Genomic DNA, 23668 nt, shown 5'->3' with positions numbered 1-23668 from the left:
GCGGCCCGGGCGCCGCTCTCATTGGCTACGAGGGAGGCGGCCCCGCCCCCTGCCGGCGGCGCGTGCGCGGGTGCCCGCCCGCCCGCCCGCGTGCGTTACGTCCGGGGAGATAGGCGGGGAGGGGAGGGGGGAGCGGGGAGCGGGGGCGGGCGGCGCGCGCGCGAGGCGGGAGGGGGCGGGGCTGGTTGCCATGGGAGTGACGTCAAAGTGTGTCGGGGACAGGGAGCGGAGACACGGAAAAGGTCAAACTAAAGGCGAGGAGGAGACGCGGCCGCCGCCGGGCCGGGCCGGGCCGGGCCGGGGCCGGGGCTGAGGCCGAGCCGGGGCCGAGCCGAGCCGGGCGGCTACCGCCGGACCCGCCGGCCGAGCGAGGGCGGCGGCCGCCAGCGGGGGGCCGCGAAGCGGGCCGGGCACAGGCGGCCCGGTCCTCCGCGGCGGAGCCGGCCGCCGCCGCCTCCCCTCACAGGTACGGACGGGGGAGCAGCGCCCCGGCGGGGCCGCCCCGCTGTGGGGACGGGCGGGCCGCCGCCTCGGGCGGGGAGGGGGCCGGGGCCGGGGCTGTGTCGGCGGCCCTGGGGAGGGGGAGCGCCCTGAAGTGGGCCGAGGGGTGCCCGGGGGGGGGAGTTGCAGCCTGCCGACCCCCGGCGGTCGGGGGTGAGCCTGGGGAGGGGGCTCCGCGCCCCCTTGCACTTTACGGGGTGGGACGGGGTTTTTGCGGGGGGGGAGAGGAGCCCCGCAACCTTCACGGTGTGTCCCCCCCCCTCCCTGTGCCGGGGGTCCCGTTCCTAGCGCAGACACCCCTCCCTCCCCCCCGCGCTTTGACCTCGTTGACCTGCGAACAGAAGTTGGCCGCGGTTTTTTTGGTTTTTTTTCTTTTTTTTTTTTTTTTTTTTGTGGGCCGTGGGACTTCTGCCCCCCGCCCCGGCCCCTAGCTTTGCATAACTTGTCTCCCGAGTTGACTGTCCCTTCCTCCCTGCACTTTGCCCTTGCCCGGTGGTCTGTAGCGTAAGGGAGTAAAACTATTCAAGGGCTGTTTTTTGTTTCTCTAAGTGAGAGAGCTGGACCACAAACAAGGCAGACTACCTAATTTTTTATCTCTCTCTCTCTCCTTTTTTCTCCACAGCAGCCCAGCACTGAAGTAGGATTCTGTCATAGTATAGAACACGGGCCTTGGGTGTGATATTTATTTTTTTTTTAGAAAACCCTGGAGTGAAGCTGCTATTAGCACGTAGAGTTTGCATGCCACAGGCAGTCTGTTGTCTCTTCACGCTCAAAGAATAATTTAGAGGAGCAGCAATGACTCATTAACAGAAAGTATTAGTTGCATGAAGGCAAAACCAGGTGAAGTTTCCTACTTTACCACAGACTTGCTCTATGACCTTGGATCAGTCTTTCCGCATCAGTCCTCTGTTTGCTTATGAATCAGGAATAGCGGTGCTTTCCAAAAACGTACTGTGAATAAATATACTAATGACTGTGAAATGCTTATCTGCTATAGTAATAACAGGCAGATATCAATATTATTTCTACTATAGAAGCATAGAGTCTCTAGCGAAGATGCGAGTGGTTTGCTTGCGGAGTTTTCCTGTAGTAGCTACACTTTGATGAAAATAGGCACTTGTTTAAAAAGATGTTTAATAACCTGTGTGGTCGTCTTACACTTCATATTTTTATGAAGAGTGTGCACTGATATGCTTTCAAAGAACAGCCATTCCACAGCGCAAACAGTTTGTGGGTGTGTTTTCCCCTCCTGTTTGCCTAGAACAAAGCTGGTGTCCTCTTCCACTGCTAAGGAAACCTTGTGAATTTCTAATGTGGCTGATTATCTCTGATAGTTGGCATCTCTGAGCTACATGGTGTTAGATTTGGTGTTTTGGTAGGGAACTGGAAGAGATGTATTCTTGATATACTTGATCCGATGAAGAAATTACTGCTGGTACTGGTTTTTAACTTACTGTGATACCATTCAGTTGTACTTGCCACAGTTGGGTAGTTGCATTAACTTGATGCTATCTCAGGGTGCCTCTGTATTTGCAAGAAAATACTAAAGGGAGTGACAGTAAGTTCATTACATGCATAATGACAGATAAACTAAGTAGTTCAGTTTCAGGAACAGTATTTTCCCTTTCACCTTATATGATGCTCTCTAGAAAATCAAATGCCTTAAGTGTGTCAGAGGCAAAAACTTTGATACAGGAATCCTAGAACTGTGAAGGAATGACCTGTCATGGTTCACACACTGCTCTGAAGTGCTGTGCAGCCACTGCAGTAACAGGTGAAAGCAGCGAAGCACAGAGCTGGGAGTTACTGCTGCTGCTGTGAATACCGGCCTGCGTGAGCCAAGTTTTCCCTCTTTACAGTTTTCCTTTATACTAACTTGTGCAGCTAGATTACTTGTGTGTGCCTTTTTTTTTTTTCCTTTTTAAATCTATTGTAGAAGGATACACCAGGAAGAAGCATTATTTGACTGAGATCTGAGGGTTTTTTTAAAAGTAATTTGATCTGTAGGTTCTCACGTGTGTACTCAAGTTAATATGAAACTTCTATAATCAGTTTTAACATTAAATAGGAAAGCTTTTATGAGTTGAGGAAGAGGCAAGCTCAAACCAGTTGGGGTGGTTTGATTTTTTGGGGTTTTTTTTGTTTTTTTCCCTCCTTAACAAAACTGAAAGCTGCTCTGGTAAAATGGCAATTCATTGTTAATTCATAATATGTAGGTGCCCTGGAAAAATCAAATACCTGGTTTCATAGCTACCCTTAGGCATCTTTAATTTATGCAAGCAGGGCTCACTGAGTAACTACTCTAAGTCTCATTGACCTTAGTAGGTTTGCAGAGGTCATATTTTAAAACAGATAAGTTGTGCCTGAACTATTTTTTCAGTAAGTATTAGGAACAAGTATTTGTGTACATAATTATATGCTTTTTCCAGTTCTCCATTACGTTTTCTGTTTTTCTTTAGATTCTAAGTGCTACAGTAAATCTAGAGTCTTCTTGGATTTTTTTTTAATCTCTCTTCTTAATACTAGGAAGAAACACGGGTTTTTGAAAACAAGTTCTTTTTCAAGATCTCGGTAAAACAAAGCAAACTGTGAGGTTTTACAAACAGCTAGAAAGGCTAGTTTTAGGATCAGAGAAACTTGGCTGGCGCAACACAAACGTATACGAGTGACATCAGCATTTTCCTGAGCCATTTATGCTATTCACTTCTGTTGGTTCCCAGCAGTGCCTTGTGTCTTATGTAAGCTTGCACTGTGCATCCTGTCCTGCTGTTCTCATGCATGAAAATTCATTGGCGTTATCTTACTGTAGGGTTTGAGAGCTGAATAGTTACTGGCTGCTTGTTGTCTCAAATATCTACATGCAAATTTCTTATGAGCATGCCGAAGAGATCTATGCCAGGAGCAGAATGCTGTCTTCCTAGGAGACATCAGAGGAGTAACTTGGAGTGAGACCCAGCTTGTCCCCCTGCTCCTTTCGGTAATGGGAACTTTAACCACTGTGAAGTAATGTGGCTGTGGAGATTAATAGTGAGAGGTTTTACTGGACAGAAGCCGTGATCTGTATCATACGTAGATGGACCGCTAATGCAGTTTTGACGTCTGGTGATAAAACAGCCATAAAAACCAAAGGACTAAAGTTTCAACAGAAGCTTTGATAATATTAAGACTGGAAGATAAAGGTTTTTATATACTATTACTGTGCACTCCTTGTTGCAAGGTCTTCGAGAGGAATTGTGCCTTCAGATACTGATGCTTTAAACTTGTAGTTAGCATTTAGTCATGCATAAGAAAGTTACTGTCACTTGATGGGTGAAATTGAAGCAAACCCTCTGTTACAAGCTCTCGAAAACAAACATTCCTTCTGTTTTTCTTGCTTGTTAAATGTAGCTGAAACTTGCTGCGTAAAATCCTGCAGTAACAGTGTTTATAGTTTAATTCTAAGTAAATTGGGCACCTTCTTTGAACAGTACCTAATGTTTCAGTTAAAAAAAAAAAAGTTTCTTAAATATACTCTAGTCCCTTTTGTTAGTGTTCTAGTAGTGTGAGGGAGCCAAATTCCTGCTTACCTGTCTTGGTGAATGTGGTTGTCCTTGTCTGGCTCCATGGCTTGTTTTGAACAGCTGGAAAGTTTCCTTATGAGCACTGATGTAGCACAGTCATGTACGGGACTATACAAGATGTATAGCTCTGCAGTGGAACCATATGCAGTAGGGAGGAAGGGTTGATGTGAAAGAGAAGCACACCTGGAGAGGAGTGCTGATGTGGCCTGTGGAAGTAACGAAGAAATCTTTCCTGTGACTTTCCACAAGTGATCTGTTCCATGCTGCACAAAACAATTTCTCATTCTAATAGAGAAACAAGAGGAATATGACTTGACAAGGAGACTGGTTATCTGAAAAGGAACAGGTGCAGTGCTTTGACGCTTAAAAGCTAAACAAATTCCTGTAAGTGAACTGTTCTTGCAGAGTTTAAGGAGATTTCTTGGCAAAACATCTAAGAGGGACTTGCATTTTCATTTTCAGTAGGGAACTGAATTATCACTATTGCTTTTATCACACAAATCTAGGAATGGATGGACTTTTTCTAGTGCTTTTGTTATTTTTGGAGAATATGCAAATGTGTTTTAAAACCATATGCAGGAAAATGGACAGCAATGCAGTTGTATGTGTTTCATAGGCTTTTAGCAACTGTAAGAGTAAACCTCATTTAAAAATTATGCTTCAAAAACACCTGCATGTAGCACATTCAAGATTCCATTACATTATATTTTATTGCTTTACAGATACTTATATGAATATGAAAGTCCACGTATATGTTGTCATTATTCAATAGCCTTTTCATTCTGTAGATGCAGGCAAATAAAATGTAGTCTGGATGCTTAAATCTGTTAAAATATTTATAAGAAAGTTGGCTCTTGGAAAAAATTTCCCACAGGATACAGTGGGTGTCAGGTCTAAAGGTCAGTGGCAGACAAAGTAAAGTGAAGGCTCTTTTGGATTTATTTTTCTACTTTTTTTTTTTTAAACAAACCCTTCTTATGTAAAGAAGTATGGAATCTTTCTTTGTTACTTCCTAAATTTCCAAATGCTAACAGGCATTTACGTGTTCGTTCGTACTTAAGCGTTTTGTTGAAAACTTTATTTTTTTTCTGTAGGAGAGGAGAAAAAAATAATCAGTGCAGTTAATATACTCACAGACTCTTAGCATGGAAGTTCCTGGTGTAAATCAAAAAAGCCAGATGGAGTTTTAAGCAACTGTCATGTAAAACTTAAGAAACGAATGCTCCTGATACTAATAAAAGGGCCAGGCTGGAACTACATAACTAATCCCAGCGTCCTTTTCAACACAAGATAAGATTTGGCTACAACAGCCATAGAGTTAATGGAGACAACTGTCAAGTTCTATGAAGCAGTGGATTGTTTGCCTAAAATAAAAATACCTGCGTGCTTATTCTTGTACGTATCTACTGGTGATTAGTGCTCATGCTGCAGTTTAAATGGGAAAATAAGTGTGAGTAGTGGCTGACTTGGTCTTGAATCTATTTCCTGTCTTAAATATGTGTGTAAATATATTTATATACATATTTAATAGTAGAATTTATCTGCATACATATTTTATGTATAAAAAATATACTTAAAGATAGGAAATAAGTATATGCGTTTTTTAAATGTGTTACACAGCAAAACCTCTCCATTGCAGTCGATTTGGAATGTCATGATTGGGGAGCCCCAGGAAGCAGTCTTGCAATTAAGTTTATTCACTGGATGTATCAGTGACCTGGAAGAAGTGTGCAGGAAGGTGCTAAAAAAAACCCCAAACACTTACGAGATGGCACAAAGTCTGTGTCAGAGACAGACAGGAGGAGGAGTGGGCAGATGGCAGTCAGTACAAAACAGGTGAATAATCAGATTGAGAACAAGCTGAATAGACTGTGCAAGTGAGTATGCTGTTTGCATGCTGCTGTGTTTTTGGTTTAGTTAACATGATGCAGACTTTTCCTGTTGTGATCTATGGAACAAAAAGGTAAAAATCTTGTAGCTGGAAGTATATATAATGGTGAAAGCTTGCCTGCCACTGTCAGAGGGAACTTCTGGCATGAGTAAAGAGATCAGTACTTTCAGACCTATCTGGACTCGAAAACCTTAAAAAAATAACCTGTTCAGTTTTATAGACTTCACCTGCAAGTTTATTCAGATCTATCTTTGGCATGCGTAACATGGAATAATATTAAAATGATCTAAAATGTTAGTGCCTGGAAAATACAGACGTGCTGTGTGACAATAGATGTGTGGGGTTTTTTTTAATGGTCTAGAAGGTAGCAAGATGTATTTGTGATAATTTGTTTACATAATTTATTTTATCTAGTTTGTTTGAAAACTTTTTGGATAGCTGTCTAGCCTAACTGTTCATTGCCTGGCTTAGTGATCTTTTCCAGATTGATGCTTGCATGCACTATTAGAGTGATGAAGGTAAAGAAGAACAAAGGGATGGTTGTACTGATGAGTGTTTGATACCATAACACCTAGCACAATGCTAAGGATTATTAAAAAAAAAAAAAAGGCCAGAAATGGAAAAACTCTTCTCCCACTGATTCATGCTTCAAAAAGGTTATAATACCAATTTGTAATAATAATAATGTGTACATGGAAGAGAGTGTATTGAGATCCTGTTGATCAGCCTATTGGTAACTTCATCAACACACTAGCAATCTCAGTCTTTCCTGTTTATATTTGTTTCAAAATGTTCCTACTTTTTTCTTTTTTAGGGAGTTCCATAAGTTACAACAGCAGTGAACTGGTCTAACTGGAGAATGTCCTGCTACCCAATAAAGAGGCATTGCTTTGCCTGAGCTGGCACTTAATGAGAAGAAGCACAACCCACCTTGCAGTTTAAAATTTATTTAGTACAGATAAGTTTTCTGTGCCTGAAGTTACCCTTCAGTAATATCGGTTTGCTCCTTGTATATTGTTGTCTTAGGATGCCTCAGTCTGAACAACACCAGTAAATAGTTCTAACAGCACAAGAAGGTTGAGGGAATTAGGTCTATACTTGTGCAGAAATGAAGGTTAGACAGATAAAGGAAAAAAGATTAAAATATTCACAAGAAGTGCCCCAGATAAGATTGTTTCATGTCTGAGGGCATGTTGAATCCTGTGGGAATGAGGAAGTTAAACTACTAAAAGGCTGTTTAATTCTTGTGTTTCACACTGAATCAACACAATGTTAGATATCAAAGTGGTATTAGCGGAATTTGTAAGAACATGGACATTTTATATAAAGAATATCGAAATAAAATAAGTTAGTCCAAAACAAATCTTTCACTGTGTCAGAGCTGTGTACAGAATGAACGTTGGAGACTTAACATGAGTATAATAAATCAAAATGTCAGATGAGCCTCAGAGGACTTTCTTCATTCACTTCATTGTTTTCTCTGCAGATACAGCATGGTTCAGCCAAATACAGGGTCATAATTCTTCTGATGTTCAAAGTGTTCGTAAGTGTTCCTGAAGACTGAGCTCTTCTCTATGCATTATCTTAAACTGCTCAGATCATCATTTGGAGTGTTCAGTGCACTGACTGAGTACTTCTATATGCAGAAATCACAGTGTGAGTTTGTAGTTTTGGGTGAGTGGTGACGTATGTTGTGTACTGTTGATAACCTACAGAAAAAGCTCAAATTTGTGCCTTCTGGAACGTACTGTTTCCCAAAGCTGATGCTTGGCAACAGAAGATGCCCTGCTGACCCTCTGCAGCTTGGCAGAAAATGCTCCTAGTGCATGCGCTTCTTAAGCATATATCCCAGAGTACAGACTGCTTGGGGCTTCTGGCACAGGGTATTTTTTCTTAACTTTCACTAAACTGTCTCCTTTCCCCATATCCTCAGCAGTACCAAACAAACAGAATAGTAAAATAGAGGAGAGAGTTATTTAGCAAGATAGAAATTGGAAACGAAAGGGTAAAACTAGAACAGTCTGCAAACTCTGTTTTGGTTTAAGCAAATGGTTACCTGTCTAGCTGTTTAGCTGCTCTTAGCTAGAATTTCTAATGCATGTCTCAGCTGTTGGACCCCGAGAGTCAGTACTCATAGCAATAGTCTTGCTAGGCTAATCAGTGTTAGCTTTGATGAAGTATTTAAAGTTAAAATTGCTTTGAGTTTTCCATCATGTCTTCCTTTCTTTTGCCTCATCCTTACTAGCGTTGTGGCTGGGGGCATGAAAGTTATGTGTTGTTTGTGGCTCTTACTAGAGATGGGCACCTTTGTGCTTAAAGGCTGTTGCTGTTTGTTTTTATCCATGTTCGTTCTGCTGGCTGACTGGTCCATATTTGATAGACATCATTATTTTAACTTAACATTCTTACAACATACTCATATGCTTAGTGTAATGTGTATTGTTAATCATGTTTTCTGAGGGTATCTTTAGCTTTTTAGAGAGACCACATGATATATTATCATCACTGCTGATAAACTTTGTAACTAAATGATCTGATTATGTATGGATCGTGCTTGTAAATAAATATTCTTTCTCATCATTGCTCCTCAATCTACTTCTTTTGGAGTTTTGCTCAGCTTTAAATTATTGTTCAGAAAACTTAATCAGTAAAACTTTAACTTAAGAGTAATCAGTATTGCCCTTGCTTCTAGAAGGATAAGTAAACACAGTTTTTCCATCAAATTAGGTTAAGACAAGAAATAGTACTGCTAACTAATTTTTAATATTAGTTTGACAGGTGTGTACTTTATCCCAATTAGACAAAGGCAGTGTTTTCAGCAATGTTTTTCTTGATGGTGGTTTTATGAGCCTAACTCTCTGACCTGCCTGTAGGTCAAGGACATACTCTTTTTCACAGCCCTTTGCTGTGGGATAACTAAGCCGTCTGCTGACAAGATGAGGCACTTTGAGGTCACTGGAACACTGGGAATGTTCTGGTATCAAGGAAGCTAGGTCTTCTGCAACCTGTCCCTTATCTGTTCTGAATATATCAAGGGAGTATTTCAAGGAAATATCAAGGAAAATTAAGGTGACTTCTAGAGCTTTATGAAGATTGGCATGCTGCATCTCTAGCCTTTATAGCAGAAAATAAAAATATAATACTAAACAGGGCTTGCCATGTTCAAAACTTGAATCAGCTGTGATATAAGATGGATTCTTTAACAAGGAAACTAGTGATATTTTCTTTGCTTAAAATACACATCTATCTGTTTTGACTCTTTCCTCTGATTTTTTTTTTCAATTACTCTGTAACTTGAAAAATGAGTTGCCACATCTGATCCCATGCTTCTAATATTATTAATTACAAAATAAATGTAGTTGTTGATATCCTCAGATATTATGTGATTAGGCATGATTGTCTGGTCTTGTATTCTTCATTTGATTTCAGCCTGTATGATTGCTTTGAGTTCAAGAGCCTTATCGAAATTTTACAATGAATTTTTTCCACTTTGAATACGGTGATTAAATGACTTGTCTTGATAAACACACTAGCTGGATCAGGAACTGCTAAGCTGGTGGTTCAGTTAAAAGTCAGGTTATGCCAAATATTAACTAGAAGCAGTAAAATCTCAGGAAAGTGAAATGAATCTATGTACTTAACATTCCTTGGTTCTAACAGACTCATTGAAGCTGTATGTTAATGTAAAGTTGCGTACTGCAGTATCAGGGAGTAGTACTGGCTTATTTGTTGCTCTTTCTTACACAACACAAACTTTCATGTAAAGTTCCATATTGTTGTGGTTAATGATACTTGTCTTCTTGCTTACATGTAAATCAAGAAACAAGACCTTTATTTACACAGCTTGAATTGCTGTTACGTATAGTATTACTTTTAAATTTCTCCTAAGAATACCAGGCATCCCAATAAAACCAAACCTCTGCTGCAGTTCTCAAAGATTGTTAATCATTAATTATTTTTCTTTTTGTGAAAAGGGGGATGTTTTTCCTAAGTTACCTGCTTTAAATGAAAAGGTGAATACTGGTTTTCTGTCAATTTACTGGTACACTACAAATCTACTATTGCAGAATTTTCCTTAATAGTTTAGCCCATTTATAATATGCTGTTAACTTGAATTATGTGGCTGTCTGCTTCAATCATTCCTTCACACGCTGTAGAATCAAGTTATTTTAGCTGTCAGATTAATCTTTGCACATATAGGACTTTCAGATCATTGGAGACTGAAGCACTGTGTTTATTGGTAACTCTGTGATGTTTCCTGTCTTTTAAGCTACTTTAAGTTGGAGAATAATTAGTTTGAGGTGTTCTGCTTTTAAATAGTATTGTAGTTAAGTTGGAATTTGAAAGATTAAATGTGAGATTGTATTTGCATACAGAGCTTGACAAATATCATCGACTATGATACTGTGTTGCATTTAAGTGGAGCCTAAGGCAGCTGACTTTTTGTGGCCTTGTGGAAGGGCGGTGAGTTTTGGTCTGTTGTTGGTGCTTGAGTTTATTTTATACAATGACTGGAAGCCTGTATTTGCAGCATTTCCTTAAGTGTACCGTCACTGGTCCCATTGTACAGTTTAATTTTTATTTAACTATTTTCACAGTATGTATTTGTTCTAGAAATGCCGTGGCTGATGCTTATTATTCTAGTACAAGTTACATTTTAATTCTTCATGTTGAAAGAAGATTACAGGCTGCACATGAAATTGAATTTTTTTTTTTTTTTAAATTGAATTGATTCTTTAGAAGAATTTCTTGATGTTTCTACAAGATTTCTGTTGAGCTACTATGGTCTCCACTGACTTCTGCTTGAAATACAACAGTTCTGCAAAACTGACTTGAGAGTTTGCTGTTGGTCACTCAAAGAATAGAAGTAGTGGGTGTCTAAAAAGTGCTTTCAGTAACTTGTCTCAGACTTGCAGGTAAACAACGTAGGAGAGGTTGAGGAAGATAGCTGACTTAACTTGTAAGTCAGTCTCCAAACACCTTGAGAGTTTTCTTCCGTTACCTATCCTGGTTTCTTTGGATTATAAAAAAACAATTGAAACAGATGATAGCTGTTGTGGAAAGCTGAACGAAGATATATTTCAGTGCTTTCAACAGGTGAAATAAGTCTTAAGGACTGTAGCATCCTTGCTTTTCAAAATGCTTTCAGGGAACACTGTCTGGTTTATGAAGTGAGTATGGCAGGATTCCTATGAAGAGCCACACGTTTGCTTATTTTGTATTTTTGTAAACACATTATTTTTCATATGTAAATGTGGTGAAATGAGGTGGGCAGTGTTTGTTGGTTTGGGGTTTTTTTTGGCTCATTTGTTTTGGGGAGATGCCTGGCTTTAATGATATTTTATTTTGTGCTCTAGTAAAGTTCACTTTAAAATCCTGATAAAATTAAATTAATGTAGAAACTCCAGCCTTAATGATGTTTTTGTGGGGGAGCTCCACTTTTGGGCTTGGCTTGCATCTCTCATGCAAACTCTTCTGCAGAGCTGTACCCTTGAGCTAATGAAGTAACTAATGTTCATGTGTTAGTAGACAGCCAGCCATCAAAGGAGGATTGAACCACATCCTTGGTTAGAGGTTTTCTCAAATGTTCCGAATACTAATATTCCTGAAAAAATGTATTATACTACCAAGTTCTTCAGGGGAGGTTTTGCCTTAGGTGCTTTAGATGCTACTGACTACTTGGAAGTATTTTTGTTTATTCTTGCATTCTTTTGGTTTGTCTTTGCCTCTCCAAGGTCAGGATGTTTTCTGGACTAATCTGTACTGTTCACATACCGGCAGGTGGAGCATTGGTAATGTAAGACAGACTTCTAACTCCCTCCAGCATTCAGGAAAAGTGATTGCCATGTAAGTCCTGCTCAGTTGATTTCCGTGGAGGTGGAGTCTCCTGACTGTTTGGCATAGAAGTCTGTGGGAACAGCTCCATGTTAACATGCAGTGTTAACAAAAAATGCCAAAGGATGGCTTTCAGATTTGCAGTTGGGGTGAACTTTGATGCACAGAGTGAAAGGCAACTTGGTGTTCCTCTGCTGGTTTGTTTTTTTTTTTAATTTTTTTTTATTTTTTCAAATGTCAGTTTCCTGTTGCAAGGCATGGAAGTATTGAAGCTACATCTAAATGGTTGTAGAGTTGATACTATATTTAAGGGAGCATGATTTTGCCAAATTCATTTCTGTTGTTGTTTACTGTGTCTGTGAGATACACAGCTTGCTCATGTTACTGTTCCCCACTCAAAATGTTGATATCGGAGGTTGTAAGAATTGCTATCTTTATTCTTGGGGGGGGGGCGGGTAGGGAAAGGTTCCTGTTGTGGTTAAACAATTCACCTGTATGGATTTAACACTCTATTGCCACCAAAAGAGGCAGTCCTGCCCTACACAGTACCTTCTTCCTGTTGGTGCTAAGGGTTGTACTGCCATCCATTAACTGAGATCAGCAACCTTCAGCAGAAAACTGATCTCTTTTCTTTTTTCTTTTTTCTTTTTTTTTTTCCCCAGGATTAGTTTGCAGCTAATATAGTGGTAACTTGCATCATGAAATCAAAATCATAAAATTCCTGTAACAGTGGAGGAAGCGGGAATCCCTCAGCAGGAAGGCAGAGAGAGCAGGACTACTCTTCTGCCACAGTGCTCTTACCAAGTTCAATTTAAACCATCCTGAAAGTGCACCACTAGTCAGGCTCTGTGGCGTGAGTATTCTCTCATGTTTTTGGAATGGTCATTGTGCAACAGCCTCTCTCATTAAGATAATTATAAAGCAGTACTAAATTGCATTAAATGATGTTGTTATTATGCAGTTGTTTTCTATTTGAGGTGCGATGAAGATCTCGGCTGCATGTAATTGTTGCATTCATGCATTAGCTGTATTTTGCAGGCGTGCATAAAATTTAAGTGTTTAGGTTCTGTGACTTAAAATGCAGCTAATAAAAATTGCTTCAGGGTTAACTTTGGAATAACTCTGCATTATCTCCAGAACGCCTATCACTATAGGCTGGATAATGGCATTCTTTGCTGCTGATACTGCTGAACATGCAAATCAGCTATTTTGGATGAAACAAAATTGCAGAGTCTGCTTCTGGACTAGGCTAATGCGTTTGGTTAAGGGTATTTAGACCATAGGGAGGACTAGAGCTTATTCTGAAGTGAGATCCCCTGGAATACATGTAGCTTGAATATTGTCTTCAGCACAAACTGTTTTGTTTTGCAGATCTCCTCCTCTTGCAGCACACTACCCACTAATGTGGGTGTAGGTTTTGGGGGTTTTTTTTAGATGAATACATTGGTTAGTTAACCAAAAGGTGTGAAAAACACCAGTCAGTGCAAGGAAGAGAGTTCATTTTAGCTACTGGTCTTATTGATTAAATTGAGTACCTCTTGTTCTTACTCTGAAACTCAGTGACAGCATGAGATAATTCAAGGTTCGCTGGACCAAAAGTACCCCAAAATCAGGATTTTAATGTCAGATAATGACGTAGGTTTCCCCTTCACTAAGTTGTTTTCTCTATTGCATTGAATTGTTGCTCAATCTGTGTGGTCCTAGGAGTGAGTTGTAGGAACCAGTCCGACTCCTAAATTACTGCCAAACTGTTTGTTTACTGTAATTGCTTTAATTCTGATTATCACTAATACTCTGCATTTGTAGTGTGACAAAAGAACCGTTTGGGTCATACTGTCCATCTTCTGTATTTGGTTTATTAGGATTTGAAAAGCTATATTTAATACTGGGAGCAAACAAAATTGAGACTTGCTAGAGAAAAATAGAGAGTTAAGATCTGTAGGCTATCCTTAAATGTAAAGCATCCTTGTGTATTGCTCAAGAGTGACATTTTAAAAATCTCATGTTCAAAAATATGCCTTGTTGGAAACATTCTACTGCCTTTTTCAAATTTGAGGGAGCTTCTACAAGCAAGCTAAGTGAAAATAATGTTTCATATTGGCTGTTCTTAAAGATACTGGCATAAAATTACAATATTGAAGTTTGGGTTTTTTTTCTGGAAGAACATTATTAGTGAATCTACAAAGGTGATAGTGTTTGGCAGCATATTTAAATTCAGTAAGCTTAGGTATGCAATTTCTATTTTCTCTGTAGTTCATTTTTTAAAATATTTGGCACCAGCTGATTAAAGTAGTTTTAACATTAAATATTTGTGATTTCAGAACTGTTGGAGCTGCTAGCACTGTAGTCTATTGATAACACCTGTCTATTTATAGGAAAGTCTGTACTAATGTCATCTATGGATCATTATTTTTCCAAAGACTTATTGACTTCATCATGTCTGAGGATAATTTTATAAACAAGGCTATAGTTGCTGGAAGCATATCACAGGAATTAATGAGATCATGGAGTTGTAAGTATAATGGTCAGAGGAGACTTCTGGAGGTCTCTGGTCCAAGCACTTGTTCAAAGCAGGGCTCTAACTAGCACTTGGTGGGGTCAGCCATGGCTTTGTCCTACGAAGCCATGAAAACCCCCAGGAACAGACAATCCACAGCCTCTCTGGGAAGTCTGTTCCTGGGCTTCACCACCCTCCTAGCGGCAAAGTTTGTCGTGATGTGCAACCCGCATTTTCCATGCTGCCTTTTGTGGCCACTGCTCTTTCTTATCCCGTCTGCTAGTGCTAAGAGAGTTTGGGCTGACTGTCTCTATAGCTCCCATCTGGGTAGCTGTAAACAGCTCCTAGATGGTCCTAGCCTTCTCTTTGCCAGAGAAAACAGGCCCATCTCCCCCAGCCTCTCCCTCTCCCTGGAGGCCCTTGACCACCTTGGTAGCCCAGGGCTGGACCCTCCTTGGTTCCTCAGGAACCTCCTTGAAGTGCGGGTTCTCACCTGGTATCTGCAGAGTGGCCTTGCCAGTGTCCGGCGGCGAAGGGATAAGATCCCTTCGCTGCAGTCCTCTGCAGTTTGCCTTCTCTGCAGTGAGATGTTGGCTCCCGTTTCAGCTGGCTTCTGCCCCAGCCCCTGGGCCCTTTCCAGCAGGGCTGTTACTCAGCCAGCTCTCCCCAGCCTGTGCTGATGCACGGGGTTCTTCTGCCCTGGGTGCAGAGCTTTGCGCTTTTCCTTCTTGAACCCGATGAGGTTTCTTTTGGCCCCGTCCTCAGGTCTGTCGTGGTCTGTCTGTTGGTAGAAGCGCTGCCGTTCGCTGTGCCAGCCCCCTCTTCTTCCTTGCCCCCCTCTACTTTACTATCACCTGCCAGTTTGCTGAGGGTGCAGTCTGTGTCATCCTCCTGGCTGCTGCTGAGTGTGTTTGGAGCCCTGCGTTGGCCGCCGGGATCCTCCCTTGCCAGCTTGCAGCTGGACGTTCAGCCATTGCTTGCAGCCCAGTGAACCATAGACCTGGCCGGTTTTCCAGCTCAGCTTTGCTTCTGTGTGTTGAGCTTGGGCTTCCTCAGCTCCCAGGTGAGACTGTGGTGGGAGACGGTCTCAAAAGCTGTCCTAAAGTCGAAGTATGTTACATGGGCCATTCAACTTTCATCAGAGCCCCCCAGCTCTTTGCATGAGGTTGGTTGTGTATGTTCTGCCTTGGATAAATCTTTTTTAACTCTTCATGATTATCTTTTTGTCCACATCTTCAAAAATTAATTCCAAATGGATGTGTTCCATGTGCCTTCCAGAAGTTGGTGGGACTCTCTACCTCCCCTTTCTCAGCCATGAGTATGGTGGGTTTTGTGCTTGTCAGGAACCTTCTGTGAATGCCATGATACTTTTTTAGATTACATTTGTAAGTCTGTATAGAACACAGGAAAAGAAGACTAATGCATTTGGTAGTTGGTAAGCAAAGTTTTTAACAGTCAGTATGAAAATCAAAGATTATTTTCATGATGTAGAAAAAAAATTCCTGCTAAAAGTCACTTCTGTGTTCTCCAAAAAAAAAAATTGAGTACCTTCTTTTTACTGTATTCAAGTAGCTAAATTTTAAATTTTTCATTGCTCCAAGTAGGGAAACATGACTCAAATTTGTCAGATATGCTGCTGGCATATTTGCAGACTAGAAGAGTATTTTATTTCCTGTTGTGTTATAAATTATTGAAGGAGGTGGCTTGATTCTAGAGAAGAGGGTGTTTTAGAGACTATGAGAGTAGTAATTTTCTAAGTATATTTGTCAGAGATCCTATGTAAGATTGATTTGAGAATATGGATTAATATTTTCAAAATGAACTGTTTTGCCAGTGCATTATGCCTGTTTCTAATTACTGTCACTAAATCCTGAAAATTATTTTCTGGAAAGAACTTGGTGAAATCTACATTTTAAATAGAGATAATAATTCTGAGAGTAGTTGAAAGGTGTTTTGTATTATTTTTTTTATGTTGTATGTTTTTTTGTTTTGTTTTTGAGATTGTTGATCTTGAAGTGGATGCCATGACTGCATGCTGTTCTTGTGTGGACTGTTTCCTTTGTGGAAGCAGGCTGTATATGTGTACTTAAAAGAATGAGTCTCTTGGGTATTATTGCAAAACAAATAATTACCTTTTTTTTAAACTTGTGCATAAGGACAAAGATGCTTTGTAAAACCAAGTGCCATGCACTTATCTGATATTTGTGACTTGCATGCTTGCTGGGTCGAGCTTATTTTATTTGAAGTAATTAAAATTGTATGTACTCTGGGAGCAAGGTTAGGATTGGTACTGGTGTACAGATCACTTCTCAGTCTGATATCCTTCAGGATTTTATTGCAATGGAGGAGTTGAGCTCACTTTATACAGCGGGGTAAATATGTTTTTGAGACACTGTACTTTCACCAAAGTCTGCAGGCTGCAGTAACAATCTCCAGACTCTGCTTACCAAAATTAAGTGTATTATGAGAATGCCAGGATTTGTCATATTTGCAACTATACTCCTTTGCAAGGATTGGAATATGTTCACCCAGGATTACCCTTAAAATGGGAACATTTGCCTTCTATTGCCTGTAGATCTCTTGGTGCCCTGGCCCTTACCAGCTTCTCCAGCAATCTAGTAATGTGGTGTAGACTTAATTATTGGACTGCTGATGTTAGCAGACTATCCCAGTGTGTCCTTGTTCAGCAAAGGTAAGTAAAGGGACTTTGCAGTATGAATGTCTCCTTGCAATTCTCAACTTGTTTCCATCACAGTGTTACAGAGAACTATTGTTGGCAGCTGATATCACCAGAGAATTATAATTGCAAATGTGAGTGAAAACTCATTAAGTGAAGGAGTGTGCTAAATGTGTCTTTGATTCAAGTCTGCTACACCAGACTCAATTGATATCCACTCAAAAAAACCAACCAAACAAAAAAAACCCACTAAAACAAAAACCAACCCAGTCTAACAAATGACATATTTATATAGCTTTTTTGTTCTTGATCTTTTTAGGAAGGTTTTTCCATTCATGCTTGGCCATGTTTGAGTCAGCAGGCACAGAGGGCTTCAACATTTTAGGAAACTTGTTAGGGGAAGTAGTAAAGACTGAATTATTTGTGGGTTAGTTGTTTTTTTTTTAATGGGTAGAGCTCTCTGATACTACTGCAAAAAACATGTATTAAATGTATTCTTTGTTTCTATTTCTTGTCAAGTGTTAGGGTTGGTTTTTGCCCTCCTGCTTCTGTCTTCCATTTTCTTAAAGAGTGATCAGATCAGTTATTGTATATTCAGTAGTGTGAACTTTCGTTGTATTTTTCAGGTTGGAGGATCTTCTGAATCTTATACTTGAAGATGTCTTTAAAAAGAAAGAGCTCATTTTTTACAGGCAGCTTTGTCATCTTGGACCAGAGATACTGGTTACCTTGAAAGAAGAAGAGGCAGACTATGGGCCCAAATTAGGAATTGGAATACTTCAGGATAACATGGAGGCATGTCATGTAGAGGTAGCTGTGAAATATTTACAGTGATTTGTTTTAATGGTTTGTAATTGAGTATTTCCAAGAATCTACCCCAGAATAAACAATCTACTTTAAGTGTAGCTCTTTACCAGGAATGAGGCAAAAATGCCCTTCCTGTAAGAGGGACCGAAAGAGAAAGGTAAATAGCTGAAACTATGAAATTAGAACTATAGTGTGGACAGCAATACTGAGTTATATGTTAAACCCATTGAGTTTGTATAATCGAAATTTCCTGATAAATCTAAAGGAGGAATACTTTTATGGGAACGTAAGGAAAGGGATTGATTGCTGCCATCATTCTTAGCTATAGCAGACTAAACTTATGATTTTGTTCCAACTTTGTTCAGACTAGGATGTGGGGTAATTTTGAATCAGGATCTGAACTTTATTTTGGTTCACACCATCATCCTTTTTCTGTAGTTTGTCCTCCTTAAATCTCCTTTTGTCAGATAAGAATATTATTTTACAACACAGACTTCTAGGTGTTTGTCTTTCTGAAATAATTATATATGGCATATGCATCCAACCCTCACTTAAATTGAGTCTCAGCTATGTTAGTAACATTCTACTTTCATGCTCTCCCATACGTTTTTAAAATATCAAGACGCTTTTTTTGCTTCTTTCTTTACAATTGGTAATGTTAGATTCAATCTCTTGCATTGTTTTAGAATTCACTCCCCAATTTAAAAAATATCCTTCCACTTCTTGTACCAAAATTGCTATTTGTATTGCACATGTATTAGTGATCAAAAGAAGCAGAGCGTTTGCTTTCCTGAAAATACATAGGAAATGCAGTGTTAAAACTACTTACGTATGCTTCCTACTTCATCATAATTCATCATGCATTGTTAACTTCTAGTGCTACAGTGAACTCTCTGTGGGTGTTAGAAGCTTGCTACAACATACAATCAATATTCAAGGCAGTAACACATGTGAATCACTGCCTGATATAAGTGCTATTGGAGATAATGTGATTTGGATTACGTACGAGCTGCAAGCTATGGTTCTTAAAAAGTAATGCTGTTCAGACACACTGTTTGAACCAGGGCAAATAGCTTAATTTATTCTTTGTGATCCCTGAAAAAGTGGAATAAAAAATGCTTGTGAACTATAAGGCTAGTTAAAAATGTATAAAAATGGTGAAAATTTAATCACTTAATATTTCAGAGTTGGATAAATTTCTTTGAGCATTTATTTTAGAAATAAACTGTCTAGTGAAAAGAAGTTGTTCTCCCCTCCCTGCCCCCCCTCTCCCCACCAAAGCAAGAAGGAAAATTTAAAAAAACAACCAAACAAAAAAAAAAAACCCAAAACCAAAAAAAAAAAACCAAAAAACCCCAAACAAACAAAAACTTCAATATAAAATCTGTTCTGGCTACTTTACTGTAGTAATCAGAGGAATGGATTTGTATTTAAATAGTTTGGTATAATTACATTACTATAAGGTAAAAAGGGAGAGAATCTATTAAAAACAAATGTCTGGATTTATATTAATTTTTTTTGCCTAGATTTATACTTAGGAGGAGTTTGTGAGGCTGGGGAAAAGAGCATATTGAGAGCATATCAATTCATGTAGCATTAGTCTTTAAACAGACTAGACTATAGTATACTATTGAATTTTAAAATCCAGATTTAACTAATAGAAAATTGGTGAATGTTGGCTGTTGACTTCTATTGTGAAGTTCTTCCTACTATTTTTTAAATTTGTGTGCAGTTCAAGAATCCCTTTTATATTAAGGATTTAATGTTTAATTCTCAATTCTCTTTTGGTCAATATGAATGACTTTAAAAAAAACAATCATAGCAATAGTGAGCGTCTGTCTCCCTCTGTCAGTTCTAGTCACTTTTTTGCTTGCATCAGGCATCTGTGGCTAAACTGCTTTGACTGAGAGACAAGACCTTGACTCGAAAACACACATACAAGTGTGCATGCATAGACAGACCTCTTTGACTCCATTTACATTTAACTATTTCTGTGTGACAACGGAGGCTTCAAATTCAATGAGGTATTGTGGTCATGCTGGTTGTAGCATGAGGACGTCTTAAGATGTGAGGAGAAGAGAATGAAGAAGTTCTCTTTGGCTGCTTGCCTCTTCACCCTCCTCCTTTCTCCTTCCTCCCCTCCCTCCTCCTATCTCATTGAACTCTTTGCTCAAGGTGCTCATGTAAGGTGCAGTAAACTTTGGTGTGATTGGTAAAATAATGCTTGAGGCTTGGGAAATTGCAGTAAATCTCTGTGGCCTGCATGCCTTTGATTTGGAAATTGTGAATGAATGCAAACTTCAGGTATCATAATGGTGTCCCTTTTTTAGTATTAAACTTTTTTTTTTATTCTGCAGTATTGACACCTGAAGAACAGTTCCTAGGCAGGTGATCGTACATTGCTGTTGGAAAATGACAAATAGGTAAATTTCCTGTGCTACAAGGACTTTATGTAGTCTTAAAGACTTGCATTGTTCTGTACATGTGGAGTTAGGAGGGGATTTCACACTGCAAAGAATGGTATCTTTATTGCTGTTCTTAAGAAAAACCATTAAAGGCATTAACAGAAGCCAGCAGTCAATATTCTTCAGTTTTTGATGACATTAGAATAAATCCTGTTTGTTTTCAGTGCTTTTAAGCTTTACAAAAATGAGAGGGCAGTGGCTTTAGTGAAAGCTGGAGTATGCTGTCTACTCATATTTGTTTAAAAAAAAAAAAAGAAAGTGTTGGGGAGAATAGCTGAAGATGCTTCTTAATAAATACACAGCTTCAATTTTGATTGAACTTTTATAAAATTTGCATCTTTCAAGCATGTAGTTCTACAAAGTGGTCTGGAATGCCTCTACCTTTTTTAACACCACATTTGGAAATGAAAATTTCAACTCCTTTTATACAAATATAATCACTTTGTAAGATGCTGTGTAAGTATTTGTAATTGACAGCTGAGTTTGATAAAGCAGCAAGAGACTTAATTGTCATGTATATGGACTGTTTTGTGATGATTTACATGTTAAAACAAAAGGAGGTTGTGGGGAGTTTGTTCTCTTTGGGCAGGTGACATTGTAGTAACCTTCATTATTCCTTAAGAAGTAAGTGTTAAGGGAAAAAAGTGTAAGAAATGGTTCACTGCAGCTTAATGCTCAGCAGCCTAATTAGTCAAATACCATGTGCCTACCTCTGCATGAAATAGTCTATTTCTTTCCACTGTAAAATAGGAATTTTCAGTTTTGGAACAGCCTGAAGAGGCCTTTGTTGCAAATGACCACTGGCTTTTTAACTATTTATTCTCAAAAATAATGAAGGTCAGCATGGTATCCATAGTGACTGCATGCAGCTTCCTCGTTAATCTTGGCATACTGCTGTAATAACTAAATTGACTTACTTCTAAGTTTTCATGTTTCCAGAGGAAACCTTTATTTGAAAATTGGATGTGATTGGGTTTCTGTAATAGAAGTCTTGATTGTTGTTGTTTTTCTTCACTTTTAAACTCTGTCATAAGTTCTTTTTTTATGAGTTGCTGTGGAGGCCTAAACAGAACCCCCCAGAACAAGCAACCTTAAATTGCTGAAGTCTACATATAATCTGGAAGTAGAAAACTTTTTACTTGCAAATTTCTTTTCTTGTTGAAGGGATAAAGACTGCTAAATGGGAATATATCAGTCTGCTTTCAGCTCTGTTGGTAAAAGGAAGACATTCCACTATAAACTACAAAATTAAAGCATATAAGTATTATGTGAATATGATCAAGCCAGAATTCTATGGTTTTAAAAAAAAAAACCAAACCCTGCTGATAGCAGTTTCAGACCCTTCACATCCATTGCAGAGACGGTGGAAACCTTTGTGACAGGAGAACCACAGGAGTCCTTTTAATGTTGACTTCTGGATTACTTCTGTGCACAACAGTGTGGAATCAGAGTGCTAGGAGAATATGCAACAACTAACTCAGTGAAATGCACTTAATTTAAACCAAAGTAATTTATTATTTCCTCTTTAAGTGTTACACAATGTAAATATTAATTTTTAATATTATAAAGGCTCTTTTAACTTAGAGGAAATTGTTGCAGAAAAGAATGCAGTCTTGTGGGAGTTTTGATAGTAACATGTTGAAGATGGGAAATAAAATGGTTCCATCCTGAAGCTGTTACTGTTTTCCCTCCCACCCTGTCCCTCTCCTTTAATGCTTACCCGAAGATAAGTGGGTTTGGGTTTGGTTGGTTTTTTTTGTGTTGGTGGGTTTTTTTTAATTAGTTGGTTGTAATAGAGCATTAAACTGATGAGGTAGGGTTCTGACACTGAATGTAAATGTCTTCAGAATTCTGTCAAGTTTCTGTTTCTGATATTTTCTTTATTATGAACATGGCTTGTTTTGCTACTGTCTTTAATTTTGCATATAGCTTTAATTAAAAAATGTAAATAATTATAAAAGGATAGCTATCTGCAAAACTCATAGGATGTTCAAAGTGGAAGTTGTTGTGGTTTAACCCCAGCCACCAGCACCACATAGCCACTCAGTCATTCCCCCCCATGCAGTGGGATGGGGGAGAGAATTGGGGAAGAAAAAAAAAAAAAGGTAGAACTCATGAGTAGAGATAAGAACAGTTTAGTAGAACAGAAAGGAAGAAACCAATAATGATAATAATAATAATAAAATGATAAGAATAATAATAAAAACATTGGAATATACAAAACAAGGGATGCACAATGCAGTTGCTCACCACCTGCCAACCGATGCCTAGTTCCTGAGCAGTGATCCCTCCCAGGCCAACTCCCCCCAGTTTATATACTAGACATGACATCACATGGTATGGAATACCTTTTTGGCCAGTTTGGGTCAGCTGTCCTGGCTGTGTCTGCTCCCAACTTGTGCCCCTCCAGCCTTCTTGCTGGTTGGGCATGAGAAGCTGAAAAAATCCTTGACTTAGTATAAACATTAGTTAGCAACAACTGAAAACATTAGTGTGTTATCAACATTTTTCTCATACTGAACCCAAAACATAATACTATACCAGCTACTAGGAAGAAAATTAACTCTATCCCAGCCAAAACCAGGACAGAAGTCCATGTATTTTTGAGAGCTCCAGGAATAAGGGTATAGGGAAGTAAAATCAAGGGATCTCTAAAAAAATAATAATCTATTTTATTTTTTATATATATAAAATGTTTAAATAAATATAAAAGTATTTACTTTTATTTATATGTATTTGAACATAAAGGGGTCTTAAAATGTATATTAACATTTCAGAATTAACTTTGTTAATTTAATGTAAGTTGAGAATGTAGAGCTGTATTTTTGTTAACAAATGTGAAAATAAGGTTTTCTTCAGAATTAGCTGAACAGTAGTTGGTTGGAAAGTTATGGAAGCATATCTTAAATATTTTTCTTTTTTATTTCCCTTCCTCTAAAGGTGACTGGCTGCTTTGTACTGTTAGACAGTTGCAGTGATGTATAGTAGTCTGTTGCTGTAAACATCCCCGACTGGAAGCTGTACCAGTTCTAGCTTTCAGTCAGATGTTTGCTGCATCTGGCTATTCTTGGACAACATCAGAAGGAAAACTTGTCGTAAATACATATGCGCATATGTATATCTCTAACACTGTTTCTATAGACACAGTTGAATTGCCTTCAAATGAATTAACCTGATTGTTATTAGTAGAGCAGGAATGATTTCTTGAAATCTAGTCTGAAATGGAGATACAAAGCTGTTGGATATATATCACTTGGAACAGAGTTCCTTGCTGCTTTGTGGTCTGAGTTATGGAATGTTTTACTGGAATGTAATGGCAAGTGGTGGTTAATTTCTTGTGCAATTATCCATAAACCAGACTTGCTTTATGAATTGTCTGTTTTAGCAGCTTCTGTTACTTATGACTCTTAGGAAAAATTATTATAAATGCTGTCA

At 39.0% G+C, this 23668-nt stretch overlaps 1 long non-coding RNA gene across 1 annotated transcript; it reads left to right on the top strand.

Annotated features, from left to right (window-relative positions):
• The first annotated feature begins 297 nt into the window (after positions 1-297).
• Positions 298-21550, top strand: LOC138684834 (uncharacterized). Its single transcript, XR_011324144.1, has 4 exons — positions 298-466; positions 12450-12640; positions 17588-17771; positions 20126-21550. It is a non-coding gene; the product is annotated as an uncharacterized lncRNA (long non-coding RNA).
• Positions 21551-23668: the final 2118 nt, after the last annotated feature.

This window comes from Haliaeetus albicilla, chromosome 3 (genome assembly GCF_947461875.1).
Source record: "Haliaeetus albicilla chromosome 3, bHalAlb1.1, whole genome shotgun sequence".
NCBI classification, from domain to species: Eukaryota; Metazoa; Chordata; class Aves; order Accipitriformes; family Accipitridae; genus Haliaeetus; species Haliaeetus albicilla.
The sequence above is the reverse complement of the archived record's forward strand: the minus strand, read 5'-3'. Positions and strand labels throughout refer to the sequence as shown.